This window comes from Coregonus clupeaformis, chromosome 25 (genome assembly GCF_020615455.1).
Source record: "Coregonus clupeaformis isolate EN_2021a chromosome 25, ASM2061545v1, whole genome shotgun sequence".
In the NCBI taxonomy this organism is placed as follows: Eukaryota; Metazoa; Chordata; class Actinopteri; order Salmoniformes; family Salmonidae; genus Coregonus; species Coregonus clupeaformis.
The window spans coordinates 15,427,237-15,450,669 of NC_059216.1; positions in this window are offsets into that span (position 1 = coordinate 15,427,237).

Genomic DNA, 23,433 nt, shown 5'->3' on the forward strand with positions numbered 1-23,433 from the left:
TAACCCTAACCAGATAGACAGGTATAGATGGTGTAGCTAGTAGTAACCCTAACCAGATAGACAGGTATAGATGGTGTAGTAGTAACCCTAACCAGATAGACAGGTATAGATGGTGTAGTAGTAACCCCTAACCAGATAGACAGGTATAGATGGTGTAGTAGTAACCCTAACCAGATAGACAGGTATAGATGGTGTAGTAGTAACCCTAACCAGATAGACAGGTATAGATGGTGTAGTAGTAACCCCTAACCAGATAGACAGGTATAGATGGTGTAGTAGTAACCCCTAACCAGATAGACAGGTATAGATGGTGTAGTAGTAACCCTAACCAGATAGACAGGTATAGATGGTGTAGTAGTAACCTAACCAGATAGACAGGTATAGATGGTGTAGTAGTAACCCTAACCAGATAGACAGGTATAGATGGTGTAGCTAGTAATAACCCTAACCAGATAGACAGGTATAGATGGTGTAGTAGTAACCCTAACCAGATAGACAGGTATAGATGGTGTAGTAGTAACCCTAACCAGATATACAGGTATAGATGGTGTAGCTAGTAGTAACCCTAACCAGATAGACAGGTATAGATGGTGTAGTAGTAACCCTAACCAGATAGACATGTATAGATGGTGTAGCTAGTAGTAACCCTAACCAGATAGACAGGTATAGATGGTGTAGTAGTAACCCTAACCAGATAGACAGGTATAGATGGTGTAGTAGTAACCCTAACCAGATAGACAGGTATAGATGGTGTAGTAGTAACCCTAACCAGATAGACAGGTATAGATGGTGTAGTAGTAACCCTAACCAGATAGACAGGTATAGATGGTGTAGTAGTAACCCTAACCAGATAGACAGGTATAGATAGACAGGTATAGATGGTGTAGTAGTAACCCTAACCAGATAGACAGGTATAGATGGTGTAGTAGTAACCCTAACCAGATAGACAGGTATAGATGGTGTAGTAGTAACCCTAACCAGATAGACAGGTATAGATGGTGTAGTAGTAACCCTAACCAGATAGACAGGTATAGATGGTGTAGTAGTAACCCTAACCAGATAGACAGGTATAGATGGTGTAGCTAGTAATAACCCTAACCAGATAGACACCTCTCTAACTCCTCTAGCCCCACAGTGAAATAGGGTGCAGGCCAGGCAGCAGGCTGTTAGCCAACCTGCCAGCTTAGTGGAGTCTGCCAATAGCATAGTCAGTGTAGTCAGCTCAGCCATACCCATTGAGACTGTGTCTGTGCCTCGACCTAGGTTGGGCAAAACTAAACATGGTGGTGTTCACCCTAGCAATCTTATTAGGATAAAGACCTCCTCCATTCCTGCCATTATTGAAAGAGATCGTGATACCTCACATCTCAAAATAGGGTTACTTAATGTTAGATCCCTCACTTCAAAGGCAGTCATAGTCAATGAACTAATCACTGATCATAATCTTGATGTGATTGGCCTGACTGAAACATGGCTTAAGCCTGATGAATTTGCTGTGTTAAATGAGGCCTCACCTCCTGGTTACACTAGTGACCATATTCCCCGTGCATCCCGCAAAGGCGGAGGTGTTGCTAACATTTACGATAGCAAATTTCAATTTACAAAAAAAAAAATGACGTTTTCATCTTTCGAGCTTCTAGTCATGAAATCTATGCAGCCTACTCAATCACTTTTTTATAGCTACTGTTTACAGGCCTCCTGGGCCATATACAGCGTTCCTCTCTGAGTTTCCTGAATTCCTATCAGACCTTGTAGTCATAGCAGATCATATTCTAATTTTTGGTGATTTTAATATTCACATGGAGAAGTCCACAGACCCACTCCAAAAGTCTTTCGGAGCCATTATCGACTCAGTGGGTTTTGTCCAACATGTCTCTGGACCTACTCACTGCCACAGTCATACTCTGGACCTAGTTTTGTCCCATGGAATAAATGTTGTAGATCTTAATGTTTTTCCACAAAATCCTGGACTATCGGACCACCATTTTATTACGTTTGCAATCGCAACAAATAATCTGCTCAGACCCCAACCAAGGAGCATCAAAAGTCGTGCTATAAATTCTCAGACAACACAAAAATTCATTGATGCCCTTCCAGACTCCTTCTGCCTACCCAAGGACGTCAGAGGACAAAAATCAGTTAACCACTTAACTGAGGAACTCAATTTAACCTTGCGCAATACCCTAGATGCAGTTGCACCCCTAAAAACGAAAAACATTTGTCATAAGAAACTAGCTCCCTGGTATACAGAAAATACCCGAGCTTTGAAGCAAGCTTCCAGGAAATTGGAACGGAAATGGCGCCACACCAAACTGGAAGTCTTCCGACTAGCTTGGAAAGACAGTACCGTGCAGTACCGAAGAGCCCTCACTGCTGCTCGATCATCCTACTTTTCCAAATTAATCGAGGAAAATAAGAACAATCCAAAATTTCTTTTTGATACTGTTGCAAAGCTAACTAAAAGCAGCATTCCCCAAGAGAGGATGGTTTTCACTTCAGCAGTGATAAATTCATGAACTTCTTTGAGGAAAAGATCATGACCATTAGAAAGCAAATTACGGACTCCTCTTTGAATCTGCGTATTCCTCCAGGGCTTAGCTGTCCTGGATCTGCACAGCTCTGCGAGGGCCTGGGATCGGGAGAGACACTTAAGTGTTTTAGTACTATATCTCTTGACACAATGATGAAAATAATCATGGCCTCTAAACCTTCAAGCTGCATACTGGATCCTATTCCTACTAAACTGCTGAAGGAGCTGCTTCCTGTGCTTGGCCCTCCTATGTTGAACATAATAAACAGCTCTCTATCCACCGGATGTGTACCAAACTCACTAAAAGTGGCAGTGATAAAGCCTCTCTTGAAAAAGCCAAACCTTGACCCGGAAAATATAAAAAACTATCGGCCTATATCGAATCTTCCATTCCTCTCAAAAATTTTAGAAAAAGCTGTTGCGCAGCAACTCACTGCCTTTCTGAAGACAAACAATGTATACGAAATGCTTCAGTCTGGTTTTAGACCCCATCATAGCACTGAGACTGCACTTGTGAAGGTGGTAAATGACCTTTTAATGGCGTCAGACCGAGGCTCTGCATCTGTCCTCGTGCTACTAGACCTTAGTGCTGCCTTTGACACCATCGATCACCACATTCTTTTGGAGAGACTGGAAACCCAAATTGGTCTACACGGACAAGTTCTGGCCTGGTTTAGATCCTACCTGTCGGAAAGATATCAGTTTGTCTCTGTGAATGGTCTGTCCTCCGACAAATCAACTGTACATTTCGGTGTTCCTCAAGGTTCCGTTTTAGGACCACTATTGTTTTCACTATATATTTTACCTCTTGGGGATGTTATTCGAAAACATAATGTTAACTTTCACTGCTATGCGGATGACACACAGCTGTACATTTCAATGAAGCATGGTGAAGCCCCAAAATTGCCCTCGCTAGAAGCCTGTGTTTCAGACATAAGGAAGTGGATGGCTGAAAACTTTTTACTTTTAAACTCGGACAAAACAGAGATGCTTGTTCTAGGTCCCAAGAAACAAAGAGATCTTCTGTTAAATCTGACAATTAATCTTGATGGTTGTAAAGTCGTCTCAAATAAAACTGTGAAGGACCTAGGCGTTACTCTTGACCCTGATCTCTCTTTTGACGAACATATCAAGACTGTTTCAAGGACAGCTTTTTTCCATCTACGTAACATTGCAAAAATCAGAAATTTTCTGTCCAAAAATGATGCAGAAAAATTGATCCATGCATTTGTTACTTCTAGATTGGACTACTGCAATGCTCTATTTTCCGGCTACCCGGATAAAGCACTAAATAAACTTCAGTTAGTGCTAAATACGGCTGCTAGAATCCTGACTAGAACCAAGAAATTTGATCATATTACTCCAGTGCTAGCTTCCCTACACTGGCTTCCTGTTAAGGCAAGGGCTGATTTCAAGGTTTTACTGTTAACCTATAAAGCGTTACATGGGCTTGCTCCTACCTATCTTTCCGAGTTGGTCCTGCCGTACATACCAATACGTACGCTACGGTCACAAGACGCAGAGCCTCCTAATTGTCCCTAGAATTTCTAAGCAAACAGCGGGAGGCAGGGCTTTCTCCTATAGATCTCCATTTTTATGGAACAGTCTGCCTACCCATGTGAGAGACGCAGACTCGGTCTCAACCTTTAAGTCTTTACTGAAGACTTATCTCTTCAGTAGGTCATATGATTGAGTGTAGTCTGGCCCAGGAGTGTGAAGGTGAACGGAAAGGCTGGAGCAACGAACAGCCCTTGCTGTCTCTGCCAGGCGGTTCCCCTCTCCACTGGGGTTCTCTGCCTCTAACCCTGTTGCAGGGGCTGAGTCACTGGCTTGCTGGTGCTCTTTCATGCCGTCCCTGGGAGGGGTGCGTCACTTGAGTGGGTTGAGTTACTGACGTGATCTTCCTGTCTGGGTTGGCGCCCCCCTTGGTTTGTGCTGTGGTGGAGACCTCTGTGGGCTATACTCGGCCTTGTCTCAGGATTGTAAGTTGGTGGTTGGGGATATCCCTCTAGTGGTGCGGGGGGCTGTGCTTTGGCGGAGTGGGTGGGGTTATATCCTTCCTGTTTGGCCCTGTCCGGGGGTTTCTTCGGATGGGGCCACAGTGTCTTCGGACCGCTCCTGTCTCAGCCTCCAGTATTTATGCTGCAGTAGTTTATGTGTCGGGGGCTGGGGTTAGTTGGTTATACCTGGAGTACTTCTCCTGTCTTATCCAGTGTCCTGTGTGAATTTAAGTATGCTCTCTCTAATTCTCTCGTTCTCTCTTTCTCTCTGAGAACCTGAGCCCCTAGGACCATACGTCAGGACTACCGGGCATGATGACACCTTGCTGTCCCCAGTCCGCCTGGCCTTGCTGCTATTCCAGTTTCAACTGTTCTGCCTGCGGCTACGAAACCCCTACCTGTCCCAGACCTGCTGTTTTCAACTCTAAATGATCGGCTATGAAAAGCCAACTGAGAGACCTGAGCCCTAGGACCATACGTCGGGACTACCGGCCGTGGTGACTCCTTGCTGTCCCCAGTCCGCCTGGCCTTGCTGCTATTCCAGTTTAAACTGTTCTGCCTGCGGTTATGGAACCCCTACCTGTCCCAGACCTGCTGTTTTAAACTCTAATGATCGGCTATGAAAAGCCAACTGAGATTTATTCCTGATTATTATTTGACCATGCTTGTCACTTATGAACATTTTTGAACATCTTGGCATGGTTCTGTTATAATCTCCACCCGGCACAGCCAGAAGAGGACTGGCCACCCCTCATAGCCTGGTTCCTCTCTAGGTTTCTTCCTAGGTTTTGCCTTTCTAGGGAGTTTTTCCTAGCCACCGTGCTTCTACACCTGCATTACTAGCTGTTTGGGGTTTTAGGCTGGGTTTCTGTACAGCACTTCGAGATATTAGCTGATGTAAGAAGGGCTATATAAAATAAAATTGATTGATTGATAGATGGTGTAGTAGTAACCCTAACCAGATAGACAGGTATAGATGGTGTAGCTAGTAGTAACCCTAACCAGATAGACAGGTATAGATGGTGTAGTAGTAACCCCTAACCAGATAGACAGGTATAGATGGTGTAGTGGTAACCCCTAACCAGATAGACAGGTATATATGGTGTAGTAGCAACCCTAACCAGATAGACAGGTATAGATGGTGTAGTAGTAACCCTAACCAGATAGACAGGTATAGATGGTGTAGTAGTAACCCTAACCAGATAGACAGGTATAGATGGTGTAGCTAGTAGTAACCCTAACCAGATAGACAGGTATAGATGGTGTAGCTAATAGTAACCCTAACCAGATAGACAGGTATAGATGGTGTAGTAGTAACCCTAACCAGATAGACAGGTATAGATGGTGTAGTAGTAACCCTAACCAGATAGACAGGTATAGATGGTGTAGTAGTAACCCTAACCAGATAGACAGGTATAGATGGTGTAGCTAGTAGTAACCCTAACCAGATAGACAGGTATAGATGGTGTAGCTAGTAGTAACCCTAACCAGATAGACAGGTATAGATGGTGTAGTGGTAACCCTAACCAGATAGACAGGTATAGATGGTGTAGTAGTAACCCTAACCAGATAGACAGGTATAGATGGTGTAGCTAGTAGTAACCCTAACCAGATAGACAGGTATAGATGGTGTAGTAGTAACCCTAACCAGATAGACAGGTATAGATGGTGTAGTAGTAACCCTAACCAGATAGACAGGTATAGATGGTGTAGTAGTAACCAGATAGACAGGTATAGATGGTGTAGTAGTAACCCTAACCAGATAGACAGGTATAGATGGTGTAGTAGTAACCCTAACCAGATAGACAGGTATAGATGGTGTAGCTAGTAGTAACCCTAACCAGATAGACAGGTATAGATGGTGTAGTGGTAACCTAACCAGATAGACAGGTATAGATGGTGTAGTAGTAACCCTAACCAGATAGACAGGTATAGATGGTGTAGTAGTAACCCTAACCAGATAGACAGGTATAGATGGTGTAGTAGTAACCCTAACCAGATAGACAGGTATAGATGGTGTAGTAGTAACCCTAACCAGATAGACAGGTATAGATGGTGTAGTAGTAACCCTAACCAGATAGACAGGTATAGATGGTGTAGTAGTAACCCTAACCAGATAGACAGGTATAGATGGTGTAGTAGTAACCCTAACCAGATAGACAGGTATAGATGGTGTAGCTAGTAGTAACCCTAACCAGATAGACAGGTATAGATGGTGTAGTAGTAACCCTAACCAGATAGACAGGTATAGATGGTGTAGTAGTAACCCTAACCAGATAGACAGGTATAGATGGTGTAGTAGTAACCCTAACCAGATAGACAGGTATAGATGGTGTAGTAGCTAGTAACCCTAACCAGATAGACAGGTATAGATGGTGTAGTAGTAACCCTAACCAGATAGACAGGTATAGATGGTGTAGTAGTAACCCTAACCAGATAGACAGGTATAGATGGTGTAGTGGTAACCCTAACCAGATAGACAGGTATAGATGGTGTAGTAGTAACCCTAACCAGATAGACAGGTATAGATGGTGTAGTAGTAACCCTAACCAGATAGACAGGTATAGATGGTGTAGTAGTAACCCTAACCAGATAGACAGGTATAGATGGTGTAGTAGTAACCCTAACCAGATAGACAGGTATAGATGGTGTAGCTAGTAGTAACCCTAACCAGATAGACAGGTATAGATGGTGTAGCTAGTAGTAACCCTAACCAGATAGACAGGTATAGATGGTGTAGTGGTAACCCTAACCAGATAGACAGGTATAGATGGTGTAGTAGTAGTAACCCTAACCAGATAGACAGGTATAGATGGTGTAGCTAGTAGTAACCCTAACCAGATAGACAGGTATAGATGGTGTAGTAGTAACCCTAACCAGATAGACAGGTATAGATGGTGTAGTAGTAACCCTAACCAGATAGACAGGTAAAGATGGTGTAGTGGTAACCCTAACCAGATAGACAGGTATAGATGGTGTAGTAGTAACCCTAACCAGATAGACAGGTATAGATGGTGTAGTAGTAACCCTAACCAGATAGACAGGTATAGATGGTGTAGTAGTAACCCTAAGCAGATAGACAGGTATAGATGGTGTAGTAGTAACCCTAACCAGATAGACAGGTATAGATGGTGTAGCTAGTAGTAACCCTAACCAGATAGACAGGTATAGATGGTGTAGTAGTAACCCTAACCAGATAGACAGGTATAGATGGTGTAGTAGTAACCCTAACCAGATAGACAGGTATAGATGGTGTAGCTAGTAGTAACCCTAACCAGATAGACAGGTATAGATGGTGTAGTAGTAACCCTAACCAGATAGACAGGTATAGATGGTGTACTAGTAACACTAACCAGATAGACAGGTATAGATGGTGTAGTAGTAACCCTAACCAGATAGACAGGTATAGATGGTGTACTAGTAACACTAACCAGATAGACAGGTATAGATGGTGTAGTAGTAACCCTAAACAGATAGACAGGTATAGATGGTGTAGTAGTAACCCTAACCAGATAGACAGGTATAGATGGTGTACTAGTAACACTAACCAGATAGACAGGTATAGATGGTGTAGTAGTAACCCTAAACAGATAGACAGGTATAGATGGTGTAGTAGTAACCCTAACCAGATAGACAGGTATAGATGGTGTAGTAGTAACCCTAACCAGATAGACAGGTATAGATGGTGTAGTAGTAACCCTAACCAGATAGACAGGTATAGATGGTGTAGTAGTAACCCTAACCAGATAGACAGGTATAGATGGTGTAGCTAGTAGTAACCCTAACCAGATAGACAGGTATAGATGGTATAGAACTTCCTCATTGGCAAGGACAAGCGTGTGCAAAGCTGTCATCAAGGCAAAGGGTGGCTTTTTGAATAATCAAAAATCTGTAATTTATTTTGATTTGTTTAACACTTTTTGGGTATTATTTCATAGTTTTGATGTCTTCACTATTATTTTACAATGTAGAAAATAGTAAAAATAAAGAAAAACCCTTGAATGAGTAGGTGTTCTAAAACTTTTGACCGGTAGTGTACACACACACATATATATATATATTTTATATTTATATATATATATATATATATATATATATATATATATATATATATATATATATATATATATATATATATATATACCATGTATAATAATATAATATGTATAATAATATAATATGTGTAACATGTTTAATATGTATACCATGTATAATAATACAACCTGTATAATAATATAACATGTAAAATGTGTTAAATAATATGTATTATAATATACTGTTTTCAACCTCCCTATGTCCACATTTGACTCATTTCTCTCTGCCTCCTTCTTTCCACTCCTCTCCTCTTTTGACCTCACCCTCTCACTGTCCCCCCCTACTCACAAGGCAGGCAATACGCTTGACCTCATCTTTACTAGATGCTGCTCTTCTACTAATCTCACTGCAACTCCCCTCCATGTCTCTGACCACTACTTTGTTTCCTTTTCTCTCTCGCTCTCCTCCCACACTACTCACTCTGCCCCTACACAGATGGTAATGCGCCGCCGCAACCTTCGCTCTCTCTCTCCCACTACTCTCCTCTTCCATCCTATCATCTCTTCCCTCTGCTCAATCCTTCTCCTCCAATCTCCTGATTCTGCCTCCTCAACCCTCCTCTCCTCCCTTTCTGCATCCTTTGACTCTCTGTGTCCCCTATCCTCCCGGCCGGCTCGGTCCTCCCCCTCCAGCTCCGTGGCTTGATGACTCATTGCGAGCTCACAGAACAGAGCTCCGGGCAGTGGAGCGGAAATGGAAGAAAACTAAACTCCCTGCCGACCTGGCATCTTTTCACTCCCTCCTCTCTACATTTTCTTCATCTGTTTCTGCTGCTAAGGCCACTTTCTACCACTCTAAATTCCAAGCATCTGCCTCTAACCCTAGGAAGCTCTTTGCCACATTTTCCTCCCTGCTGAATCCCCCCTCTCTCTCTGTGGATGACTTCGTCAACCACTTTGAAAAGAAGGTTGACGACATTCGATCCTCGTTTGTTAAGTCTAATGACACTGCTGGTCCTACTCACACTGCCCTACCCTATGCTTTGACTTCTTTCTCCCTCTCTCTCCAGATAAAATCCTGCGACTTGTGACTGCAGGCCGCCCAACAACCTGCCCGCTTGACCCCATCCCCTCCTCTCTTCTCCAGACCATCTCCGGTGACCTTCTCCCCTACCTCACCTCGCTGATCAACTCATCCTTGACCGCTGGCCATGTCCCTACCGTCTTCAAGAGAGCGAGAGTTGCTCCCCTTCTCAAAAAACCAACACTCGATCCCACTGATGTCAACAACTACAGACCAGTATCCCTTCTTTCTTTTCTTTCCAAAACTATTGAGCGTGCCGTCTTTAGCCAACTCTCTTGCTATCTCTCTCAGAATGACCTTCTTGATCCAAACCAGTCAGGTTTCAGGACTGGTCATTCAACTGAGACTGCTCTTCTCTGTGTCATGGAGGCTCTCCGCACTGCTAAAGGTAACTCTCTCTCCTCTGCTCTTGTCCTTCTAGACCTGTCTGCTGCCTTTGATACTGTGAACCATCAGATCCTCCTCTCCACCCTCTCCGAGCTGGGCATCTCCGGCGCGGCTCACTCCTGGATTGCGTCCTACCTGACCGGTCGCTCCTACCAAGTGGCGTGGCGAGAAGTTGTCTCCGCACCACGTGCTCTCACCACTGGTGTCCCCCAGGGCTCAGTTCTAGGCCCTCTCCTTTTCTCCCTATACACCAAGTCACTTGGCTCTGTCATATCCTCACATGGCCTCTCCTATCATTGCTACGCTGACGATACACAACTAATCTTCTCCTTTCCCCCTTCTGATAACCAGGTGGCGAATCGCATCTCTGCATGTCTGGCAGACATATCAGTATGGATGACGGATCACCACCTCAAGCTGAACCCCTGGCAAGACGGAGCTGCTCTTCCTCCCGGGGGAAGGACTGCCCGTTCCATGATCTCGCCATCACGGTTGACAACTCCGCTGTGTCCTCCTCCCAGAGTGCGAAGAGCCTAGGCGTGACCCTGGACAACAACCTGTCGTTCTCCGCCAACATCAAGGCGGTGACCCGCTCCTGCAGGTTCATGCTCTACAACATTCGGAGAGTACGACCCTGCCTTACACAGGAAGCGGCACAGGTCCTAATCCAGGCACTTGTCATCTCCCGTCTGGACTACTGCAACTCGCTGTTGGCTGGCCTCCCTGCCTGTGCCATTAAACCCCTACAACTCATCCAGAATGCCGCAGCCCGTCTGGTGTTCAACCTTCCCAAGTTCTCTCACGTCACCCCCCTCCTCCGCACACTCCACTGGCTTCCAGTTGAAGCTCGCATCCGCTACAAGACCATGGTGCTTGCCTATGGAGCAGTGAGGGGGAACGGCACCTCTGTACCTTCGGGCTCTGATCAGTCCCTACACCCAAACGAGGGCATTGCGTTCATCCACCTCTGGCCTGCTGGCTCCCTTCCTCTGCGGAAGCATAGTTCCCGCTCAGCCCAGTCAAAACTGTTCGCTGCTCTGGCACCCCAATGGTGGAACAAGCTCCCTCACGACGCCAGGACAGCGGAGTCACTCACCACCTTCCGGAGACATTTGAAACCCCACCTCTTTAAGGAATACCTGGGATAGGATAAAGTAATCCTTCTACCCCCCCCCCCAAAAAAAAAATTTGTAAAGTGGCTATCCCACTGGCTATAGGGTGAACGCACCAATTGGTGAGTCGCTCTGGATAAGAGCGTCTGCTAAATGACGTAAATGTGCCCTTGAGCAAGGCACTTAACCCTAATTGCTCCTGTAAGTCGCTCTGGATAAGAGCGTCTGCTAAATGACTAAAATGTAAATGTAAATATGTATAATATGTATAATATATATAAGAATGTAATATGTATAATAATATGTTATGTATAATATGTATAATAATATGATGTGTATACTATATAAAATAATATAATATGTATAATATAATTTGTATAATGTGTATAATATATATAATATAATATGTCTAATATGTATAATAATATATGTATAATAGTATTTTAATTGTATATGTATAAAAATATAATATATATAATAATATATGTATAATATGTATAATAATATAATAATATAATATCTATAATATGTACAATAATGTACTATATGTATATAATATATAATATGTGTGTTAATGTGTGTGAGAGTGAGAAACAAAAGCCATCTACTTATAAAAGCCACCAACAATCTCATTGTTTCTACATCTGCATTGCTGCTGTTTGGGGTTTTAGGCTGGGTTTCTGTATAGCACTTTGTGACATTTGCTGATGTAAAAATGGCTTAATAAATACATTTGATTGTTCAAAACAAAACAGTGTTAGGCCTAGTTATTTTTGATCTTATCTAGGCCGTAGAATGATTTTCAAATTGGTATGGCTATGTTTCTCTTGTCCATAAAAACACAAAGATATCAGTTATATTAGCTTACCTTTTAAAAACTAATATTATAGCCGTATCAAGGCTATTGCTATTTCATCCTGATCATCTGGGGATCTACTTCATTCCATTAGACTACTTTCAGACAGCTTCAGACTGTAAAAAAGAAGAAGAAGCGACAGGATTTCACTTAGTATAGTAAAACGATGTCTGACTTGGTGAGAAAGAAAAGCATAGGTATTTTTTCACGCTTATACCTCTCTAGTCCTACCTGAGGCCAACACACCCTGTAACTCTATCTAGTCCTACCTCAGATCAACACCCTGAAAGGACGGGACACCCCCACTCAACACACCCTGTAACTCATCTGAAGTCAAATCTTTGTACCACCAAATACTTCTCTGCAGCTGCCACCACAACATCTATTTTCTGCGACTTACATTCCATCCCTGCAGTTGATTACCATTGCTATGAACGCTAAATAGACAATCTTACTGAAACATATATCCCTTGTTGGTTTATCCCTCTGTACTGGTACAGATCTACTCCTCCCACCACTCCTCTCAGGATCCCTCCCCCTTGACCCATCTTCCTCTACTTCCTTCCCTGCCTCAGCATATGACAACTTCTGCACTACTGTAACCCTGGAAACCTCAACCTGCCTCAGCATATGACAACTTCTACACTACTGTAACCCTGGAAACCTCAACCTGCCTCAGCATATGACAACTTCTACACTACTGTAACCCTGGAAACCTCAACCTGCCTCAGCATATGACAACTTCTGCACTACTTTAACCCTGGAAACCTCAACCTGCCTCTCTCGCACCGGACCTTTCTGATCCCCAGCCCTATGGACACCGCTACAATAAACACATATCGCTTCTTTCCCATCCCCATAGACACCGCTACAATTAACAAATACCACTTATTTCCCCAGCCCCATGGACGATATGTGTTAATTGTAGCGGTGTTGAAGGCTGATCTATAGTCAATGAACAGCATTCTTACATAGGTATTCCTCTTGTCCAGATGGGATAGGGCAGTGTGCAGTGTGATGGTGATTGCATTGTCTGTGGATCTATTGGGGCTTGTAAGCAAATTGAAGTGGGTCTAGGGTGACAGGTAAGGCAGAGGTGATATGATCCTTGACTAGCCTCTCAAAGCACTTCATGATGACAGAAGTGAGTGCTACGGGGCGATAGTCATTTAGTTCAGTTACCTTTGCTTTCTTGGGTACAGGAACAATAGTGGACATCTTGAAGCAAGTGGGGACAGCAGACTGGGATAGGGAGAGATTGAATATGTCCGTAAACACAACAGCCAGCTGGTCTGAGGATGTGGCTAGGGATGCCTGTCACGGTTTCTGCCGAGGCTGCTCCTTCTCCTTGTTCGGGCAGGCTTCGGCGGTCGTCGTCCCCGGAGTACTAGCTGCCACCGTTCGTTGTTTCTGTGTTTGTTTGGTTTGGTCTGTTTTGGTACACCTGTTTCTCATTTTGTCTTGATTATGTGTCCTTTAAGTTCTCGTTGTTTCTGTCTTGTGGTTGTGTGTAGTTGTTTCATGTCAGCAGGTGTTGCCAGTCAGTTTGTGCTCTATGTTTATAGAGAGTCCGCACTGTTGTGCGTTTGTTGTATTTTTTACGCTGAGTGCGTTATTTTCTTGTGCCTCCGGCTCTGATGGTAGCCGTTCATTCTGTGGACTTTATTAAAGTAATTCTGGACTTGCATCTGCATCCTGCATTTGATTCCACACCACACCTACGCCCGTCTCTGACAGAACTACACACCGCTCATGGAATCAGCAGGAGCAGCAGCAGCGACCGAGTCATGGGAGGAGCGCGTCCGCGGACAGGATGACAGGATAGCCCAGATCACCAACGCTCTACAGGGAGTTATGAATACCCTGCATCGCCTGGAGACCAGTTGGGCACCCACGCCTCCTCCTACAGTACCACCAGCACCGGTCAGTCCCTTAGTCCACGCTCCGGAACCCAGTGGGATTCGGCTCTCGCTCCCGAGGGCGTATGATGGTACTGCTGCCGGGTGTCAAGGTTTCCTCCTACAAGTAGAACTCTACCTCGCCACCGTACACCCGGTGCCCTCGGGACACGAGAGCGTTTCCGCCCTCATCTCCTGTCTCACCGGCAAGGCGTTGGAGTGGGCCAACGCCGAATGGAGGAGAATAGACCCCGCGACGATCACCTATGCGGAGTTCTCCCATCGCTTCAGGGCTGTATTTGACCATCCACCCGAGGGGAAGGCGGCGGGAGAACGTCTATTCTACCTCCGACAGGGGAGGAGGAGCGCCCAGGAGTTTGCACTGGAGTTCCGGACTCTAGCGGCAGACGCAGGGTGGAATGAGCGGGCCCTCATAGACCACTTCCGCTGCAGCCTACGGGAGGACGTCCGTCGTGAGTTGGCCTGCAGGGACACCACCCTCACGTTTGACCAGTTGGTAGACATGGCCATTCGCCTAGACACCCTGTTGGCCACCCGCGGACGTCCTGAGTGGGGGTCGTCCATTCCACCCTCCAGCACCTCCGAGCCTAGTCCTATGGAGCTCGGGGGTGCTGGCGCTAGAGAGGAGAGGAAAAGGAGCCCCAGGGGGACCAACCCCTGTACCTACTGTGGCCGTGGAGGACACACTGCGGCCAGGTGCTGGGGGGGGGTCTCCTAGGGGAAGAGACGGCAGGCCACGCACTGGGGAGTCCTTCCAGGTGAGTAGGCGCCCCACTTACCCAGAGCTCTCTGTTGTGCACCTAACCATACCTGTTTGCTTCCCACAGGTTGCACCTCGTTCCCAGCATAAGGCGCTAGTAGATTCAGGCGCAGCTGGGAATTTTATAGATCGGAGATTTTGTGCAGAGTTAGGGATTCCCCTCCTTCCTGTCAGTAATCCTTTCCCTGTACATGCTCTAGATAGCCGTCCGTTGGGATCGGGGTTGATTAGGGAGGTCACAGCTCCACTTAGGATGGGGACGCAGGAGGGTCATGAGGAGACTATTCAGCTATATCTTATAGACTCTCCTGCGTAGCCGGTGGTGCTGGGGCTTCCCTGATTGATTACTCATAATCCCTCTATTTCGTGGCAACAGAGGGCTCTCAAGGAGTGGTCTGCCCAGTGTGTAGGGCGATGTCTGGGCATTTCCGTAGGGGCGACCTCAGTGGAAAGTCCAAACCAAATGCCCGCATTGCACATTCCCCCCGAGTATGAGGATTTAGCACTTGTGTTTAGTAAGGCGAAGGCGACGCAATTGCCACCACATAGACAGGGGGCTTGTGCGATAGACCTCCAGGTAGGAGCTGCGCTTCCGCGGAGCCATGTGTATCCTTTGTCTCAAGAGGAGAAGAGAGCTATGGAGACTTACATAGCCGAGTCTCTGAGACAGGGATACATACAGCCCTCCACTTCCCCTGCGTCCTCGAGTTTCTTTTTTGTGAAGAAAAAGGATGGAGGTTTGCGCCCGTGTATTGATTACCGCAGTCTCAATCAGATTACTGTGAAATACAGTTATCCACTCCCTCTGATTGCGACTATGACGGAGTCTTTACACGGGGCGCGGTTCTTCACAAAATTGGACCTCAGGAGCGCATACAACTTGGTGCGTATTAGGGAGGGAGACGAATGGAAGACAGCATTTAGTACCACCTCGGGTCATTACGAGTATCTCGTCATGCCATACGGGTTAATGAATGCTCCTTCAGTCTTCCAATCCTTCGTATATGAGATCTTCCGGGATATGCAGGGGCAAGGAGTGGTCGTGTACATTGACGACATTCTAGTGTATTCTTCTACCCGAGCCGAGCATGTAGCCCTGGTGCGCCGAGTGTTGAGGAGATTGTTGGAGCATGATCTGTATGTCAAGGCAGAGAAATGTCTGTTTTTCCAGGAGTCTGTCTCCTTTTTGGGTTATCAGTTGTCTGCGTCAGGGGTAGAGATGGAGGTTGACCGTGTGTCGGCCGTGCGTAATTGGCAAACTCCAACCTCTGTTAAAGAGGTGCAGCGGTTCTTGGGCTTTGCGAATTACTACAGGAGGTTTATCCGGGGTTTTGGACAGGTGGCAGCTCCCATAACGTCTCTACTAAAGGGAGGTCCGGTGCGCTTGCAGTGGTCTGCTGAGGCTGATAGGGCTTTTGGGAGAATGAAGGACCTGTTTACCTCGGCGCCGGTGCTGGCGCATCCGGATCCCGCGCTACCATTCCAGGTCGAGGTAGACGCGTTGGAAGCCGGTATAGGGGCCGTGCTCTCGCAACGGTCTGGCACGCCACTGAAACTCCGCCCCTGTGCTTTTTACTCTAAAAAGCTCAGTCCGGCGGAGCGAAATTATGACGTGGGGGACAGGGAGCTGCTAGCCGTGGTCCAGGCCATAAAGGTGTGGAGGCATTGGCTTGAGGGGGCTCAACACCCTTTCCTCATTTTGACTGACCACCGAAACCTGGAGTACATCCGGGCAGCTAGGAGACTGAACCCTCGCCAGGCTAGGTGGAACATGTTTCTGGCCCGGTTCGTTTTTAAGATCACGTACATCCCTGTGTCCCAGAACGGTAAGGCATATGCCCTGTCCCGGCGGTATGACACGGAGGAGAGGTCCGTTGAGCCCACGCCCATACTCCCGCCGTCTTGCCTAGTGGCACCGGTGGTGTGGGAGGTCGATTCCGAAATCGAGCGGGCGTTGCGTACCGATCCTAGCCCTCCACAGTGTCCTGTGGGTCGGAAGTACGTTCCGCTCGAGGTTCGGGATCGACTTATATATTGGGCTCACACGTCACCCTCCTCTGGACATCCAGGGATTGGCCGGACGGTGCACTGCCTTAGCACTAAGTACTGGTGGCCAACGTCAGCCAGGGATGTGAGGGTTTATGTTTCCTCCTGCTCGGTGTGTGCCCAGTGTAAGGCACCCAGACACCTGCCCCGGAGTAAGCTACAGCCCCTGCCCGTTCCACAACGACCCTGGTCTCACCTTTCGGTGGTTTTCGTTACTGACCTTCCCCCCTCCCAGGGAAATACCACCATCCTGGTCGTTGTGGATCGGTTCTCGAAGGCCTGTCGTCTCCTTCCCATGCCGGGTCTCCCCACTGCCCTACAGACCGCTGAGGCACTATTCACTCACGTCTTCCGGCATTACGGGGTACCCGAGGATATAGTGTCTGATCGAGGCCCCCAGTTTACCTCTCGAGTCTGGAGAGCGTTCATGGAGCGCTTGGGGGTCTCTGTGAGCCTTACCTCAGGGTACCACCCAGAGAGCAATGGGCAGGTTGAACGGGTAAACCAGGATGTGGGTAGGTTTCTGAGGTCGTATTGCCAGGGCCAGCCGGAGGAGTGGGCGAGGTATGTTCCCTGGGCCGAGATGGCCCAGAACTCCCTTCGCCACTCCTCCACCAGACTCACTCCTTTCCAATGTGTATTAGGGTACCAGCCGGCTCTGGCACCCTGGCATCAGAGCCAGATCGAGGCCCCTGCGGTGGATGAGTGGGTGCGGCGCTCGGAGGAGACGTGGAACGCTGCTCACGTACATCTGCAGCGGGCCATCCGTCGACACAAGGCGAGCGCCAATCTCCACCGCAGTGAGGGACCGGTGTACGCACCGGGAGATCGAGTCTGGCTCTCGACCAGAAACCTGCCCCTCCGCCTGCCCTGCCGGAAGCTGGGTCGGCGGTTTGTGGGGCCTTTTAAAGTCCTGAGGAGGTTGAACGAGGTGTGTTACAGATTACAATTTCCTATTGATTATAAGAATATTAACCCCTCGTTCCATGTGTCTCTCCTCAGGCCGGTGGTAGCTGGTCCACTCCAGGACTCTGAGATAGCAGAGACTCCTCCGCTCCGCTGGACATCGAGGGGGCTCCGGCGTACACAGTTCGGTCCATCCTGGATTCGAGACGCCGGATGGGAGGTCTCCAATATCTCATGGAGTGGGAGGGGTACGGTCCGGAGGAGCGGTGCTGGGTGCCGAGGAGAGACATCTTAGACCCGTCCCCTCTGACTGAGTCCCATCGTGGTCATCCCACGCGCCCTGCTCCGCGTCCTCCTGGTCGTCCCCGAGGCCGGGGTCGGCGCACGGCTGGAGCCGCGCGTCAAGGGGGGGGGGTACTATCACGGTTTCTGCCGAGGCTGCTCCTTCTCCTTGTTTGGGCAGGCTTCGGCGGTCGTCGTCCCCGGAGTACTAGCTGCCACCGTTCGTTGTTTCTGTGTTTGTTTGGTTTGGTCTGTTTTGGTACACCTGTTTCTCATTTTGTCTTGATTATGTGTCCTTTAAGTTCTCGTTGTTTCTGTCTTGTGGTTGTGTGTAGTTGTTCCATGTCAGCAGGTGTTGCCAGTCAGTTTGTGCTCTATTCTTTATAGAGAGTCCGCACTGTTGTGCGTTTGTTGTATTTTTACGCTGAGTGCGTTATTTTCTTGTGCCTCCGGCTCTGATGGTAGCCGTTCATTCTGTGGACTTTATTAAAGTAATTCTGGACTTGCATCTGCATCCAGCATTTGATTCCACACCACACCTACGCCCAACTCTGACAATGCCGTCTGTACCGGCAGCCTTGCGGGGGTTAACACGCTTAAATGTCTTACTCACGTTGGTCACGGAGAAGGAGAGCCCACAGCCCTTGGGAGCAGGCCGCGTCGGTGGCACTGTGTTATCCTCAAAGCGGGCGAAGAAGGTGTTCAGCTTGTCCGGGAGAAAGATGTCGGTGTCGGCGACGTGGCTGGTTTTCCTTTTGTAATCCGTGATTGTCTGTAGACCCTTCCACATACGTCTTGTGTCTGAGCCCTTGAATTGCGACTCCACTTTGTCTCTGTACTGACGTTTTGCCTGTTTGATTGCCTTACGGAGAGAATAACTACAGTGTTTGTATTCGACCATATTCCCAGTCACCTTGCCATTGTTAAATGTGGTTGTTCGCACTTTCAGTTTTGTGCGAATGCTGCCACCTATCCACATGTTTTTGGTTTGGGTAGGTTTTAATCGTCACAGTGGGTACAACATCTCCTCTACACTTCCTGATGAACTCAGTCACTGTGTCCGTGTATACGTCCCCGCTGTACACAGAGGATATTATTTGGTGTTTTAACGTTGTACACAGAGGATATTATTTGGTGTTTAACGTTGTACACAGAGGATATTATTTGGTGTTTAACGTTGTACACAGAGGATATTATTTGGTGTTTAACGTTGTACACAGAGGATATTATTTGGTGTTTAACGTTGTACACAGAGGATATTATTTGGTGTTTAACGTTGTACACAGAGGATATTATTTGGTGTTTAACGTTGTACACAGAGGATATTATTTGGTGTTTTACGTCATACACAGAGGATATTATTTGGTGTTTTACGTTGTACACAGAGGATATTATTTGGTGTTTTACGTTGTACACAGAGGATATTATTTGGTGTTTTACGTTGTACACAGAGGATATTATTTGGTGTTTTACGTTGTACACAGAGGATATTATTTGGTGTTTTACGTTGTACACAGAGGATATTATTTGGTGTTTTACGTTGTACACAGAGGATATTATTTGGTGTTTTACGTTGTACACAGAGGATATTATTTGGTGTTTTACGTTGTACACAGAGGATATTATTTGCAGAATTCTGCATGCAGAGTCTCAATTTGGTGTTCCCATTTTGTGAATTCTTGGTTGGTGAGCGGACCCCAGACCTCACAACCATAAAGGGCAATGGGTTCTATAACTGATTCAAGTATTTGTAACCAGATCCTAATTGGTATGTCAAATGTTATGTTCCTTTTGATGGCATAGAAGGCTCTTCTTGCCTTGTCTCTCAGATCATTCACAGCTTTGTGGAAGTTACCTGTGGCGCTGATGTTTAGGCCGAGGTATGTATAGTTTTTTGTGTGCTCTAGGGCAACGGTGTCTAGATGGAATTTGTATTTGTGGTCCTGGCAACTGGACCTTTTTTGGAAAACCATTATTTTTCTCTTAATGATATTTACTGTCAGGGCCAAGGTCTGACAGAATCTGTGCAGAAGATCTAGGTGCTGCTGTAGGCCGTTTTGTGACAGAAACACCAGATCATCATCTGTCACCGGTTGGTGACAGAAGCACCAGATCATCAGCAAACAGTAGACATTTGACTTCAGATTTGAGTAGGGTGAGGCTGGGTGCTGCAGACTGTTCTAGTGTCCTCGCCAATTCGTTGATATATATGTTGAAGAGTGTGAGGCTTAAACTGCATCCCTGTCACACCATACAGCCCTGTGGAAAGAAATGTGTGTGTTTTTTGCCAATTTTAACCACACACTTGTTGTTTATGTACATGAATTTTATAATGTTGTATGTTTTTCCCCTAACCCCACTTTACGTCAATTTGTATAGCAGACCCTCATGCCAAATTGAGTCAAAAGCTTTTTTGAAATCAACAAATCATGAAAAGACATTGCCTTTGTTTTGGTTTGTTTGTTTGTCAATTAGGGTGTGCAGGGTGAATATGTGGTCTGGCGTATGGTAATTTGTTAAAAGCCAATTTGACATTTGCTCAGTACATTGTTTTCACTGAGGAAATGTATGAGTCTGCTTTTAATGATAATGCAGAGGATTTTCCCAAGGTTGCTGTTGACGCATATCCCACAGTAGTTATTGAGGTCAAATGTGTCTCCACTTTTGTGGATTGGGGTGATCAGTCCTTGGTTCCAAATATTGGGGAAGATGCCAGAGCTAAAGATGATGTTTTGTTTGCGCCGACGACGATGGTGGCCTTGCGACTAGCACTTAGGAAACTTTGCGGTATTTCGTTTTTTTTAATGTATTATCTTTTACATTATTAGAGGAGAGGCACTCGAGGAGGCCTGCTGGTTCGACTTAGGAGGCGCGCACATTACCCACCGCTTCCGAGTATATTACTTGCTAATAATGTTCAGTCTTTGGATAACAAAGTTGATGAGCTCAGGGCCAGGATTTCTTTCCAGAGAGACATCAGGGTCTGTAACATACTTTGTTTCACGGAAACATGGCTCTCTCGGGATACTCTGACAGAATCGGTTCAGCCAGAGGGAGTCTCAGTTCATTGCGCAGACAGGAGTAAATATCTCTCCAGGAAGCAGAAGGGCGGAGGTGTGTGTTTCATGATTAACGACTCGTGGTGTAATTGTAGTAACATACAGGAACTCGAGTCCTTCTGTTCACCCGACCCAGAATACCTCACAATCAAATGCAGACCGTATTATCTCCCAAGAGAATTCTCTTTGGTTATAGTCACGGCCGTGTATATCCCCCCTCAAGCCGATACCACGACGGCCCTCAAAGAACTTCACTGGACTTTATGCAAACTGGAAACCACATATCCTGAGGCTGCATTTATTGTAGCTGGGGTTTTTAACAAAACAAATTTGAGGACTAGGCTGCCGAAGTTCTATCAACATATCGACTGTTGTACTCGCGCTGCTAAAACACTGGACCATTGCTATTCGAACTTCCGCGATGCTTACAAGGCCCTCCCCTGTCCTCCTTTCGGCAAATCTGACCATGACTCCATTTTGCTTCTCCCTTCCTATAGGCAGAAACTCAAACAGGAAGTACCCGTGCTAAGGGCTATTCAATGCTGGTCTGACAAATCGGAATCCACGCTTCAGGATTGTTTTGATCACGCGGACTGGAATATGTTCTGGGTAGCTTGCGAAAATAATCTAGACGAATACACCGATACGGTAACTGAGTATATCAGAAAGTGTATAGGAGATGTCGTACCCACTGTGACTATTAAAACCTACCCTAACCAGAAAACGTGGATAGATGGCAGCATTCGCTGAAACTGAAAGCACGAATCACTGCATTTAACCATGGCAAGGTGACTAGGAATATGGCAGAATACAAACAGTGTTATTTATTCCACAAGGCAATCAAACAAGTATAATGTCAGTATAGAGAAAGTGGAGTCGCAATTCAATGGCTCAGACAGGAGACGTATGTGGCAGGGTTTACACACATTCACGAACTACAAAAGGAAAACCAGCCACGTCGCAGAGACCGACGTCTTGCTCCCAGACAAGCTAAACACCTTCTTCGCCCGCTTTGAGGATAACACAGTGCCACCGACGCAGCCCGCTACCAAGGACTGTGGGCTCTCCTTCTTCGTGGCCGACATGAGTAAAACATTTAAACGTGTTAACCCTCGCAAGACTGCCGGCCCAGATGGCATCCCTAGCCGCGTCCTCAGAGCATCCGCAGACCAGCTGGCTGGTGTGTTTACGGACATATTCAATCTCTCCCTATCCCAGTCTGCTGTCCCCACATGCTTCAAGATGGCCATCGTTGTTCCTGTACCCAAGAAACCAAAGGTAACTGAAATAAATGACTATCACCCCGTAGCACTCACCTCTGTCATCATGAAGTGCTTTGAGAGACTAGTCAAGGATCATATCACCTCTGCCTTATCTGTCACCCTAGACCCACTTCAATTTGCTTACAGCCCCAATAGATCCACAGATGATGCAATCGCCACCACACTGCACACTGCCCTATCCCATCTGGACAAGAGGAATACCTACGTCAGAATGCTGTTCATTGATTATCCCTGTCAACTATTTGTCTGTCTTTCCCTGTTCTCTCCTCTCCGCACAGGCCATACAAACGCCTCACACCGCGTGGCTGCTGCCACTCTAATCTGGTGGTCCCTGCGCGCACGACCCACGTGGAGTTCCAGGTCTCCGGAAGCCTCTGGAACTGCCGTTCTGCGGCCAACAAGGCAGAGTTCATCTCAGCCTATGCTACCCTCCAGTCCCTCGACTTCTTGGCGCTGAAGGAAACATGGATTACCACAGAAAAGTCAAATGACACCGCTGGTCCTGCTCACACTGCACTACCCTATGCTTTGACGTCTTTCTCCCCTCTCTCTCCAGATGAAATCTTGCGACTTTATACGGCCGGCCGCCCAACAACCTGCCCGCTTGACCCTATCCCCTCCTCTCTTCTCCAGACCATTTCCGGAGACCTTCTCCCTTACCTCACCTCACTCATCAACTCATCCTTAACCGCTGGCTATGTCCCTTCCGTCTTCAAGAGAGCGAGAGTTGCACCCCTGCTCAAAAAACCTACACTCGATCCCTCCGATGTCAACAACTACAGACCAGTATCCCTTCTTTCCTTTCTCTCCAAAACTCTTGAGCGTGCCGTCTTTTGCCAACTCTCTTGCTATTTCTCTCAGAATTACCTTCTTGATCCAAACCAGTCAGGTTTCAAGACTGGTCATTCAACTGAGACTGCTCTTCTCTTTGTCACGGAGGCTCTCCGCACTGCTAAAGCTAACTCTCTCTCCTCTGCTCTTGTCCTTCTAGACCTGTCTGCTGCCTTTGATACTGTGAACCATCAGATCCTCCTCTCCACCCTCTCCGAGCTGGGCATCTCCGGCGCGGCTCACTCTTGGATTGCGTCCTACCTGACAGGTCGCTCCTACCAGGTGGCATGGCGATTATCTGTCTCCGCACCACATGCTCTCACCACTGGTGTCCCCCAGGGCTC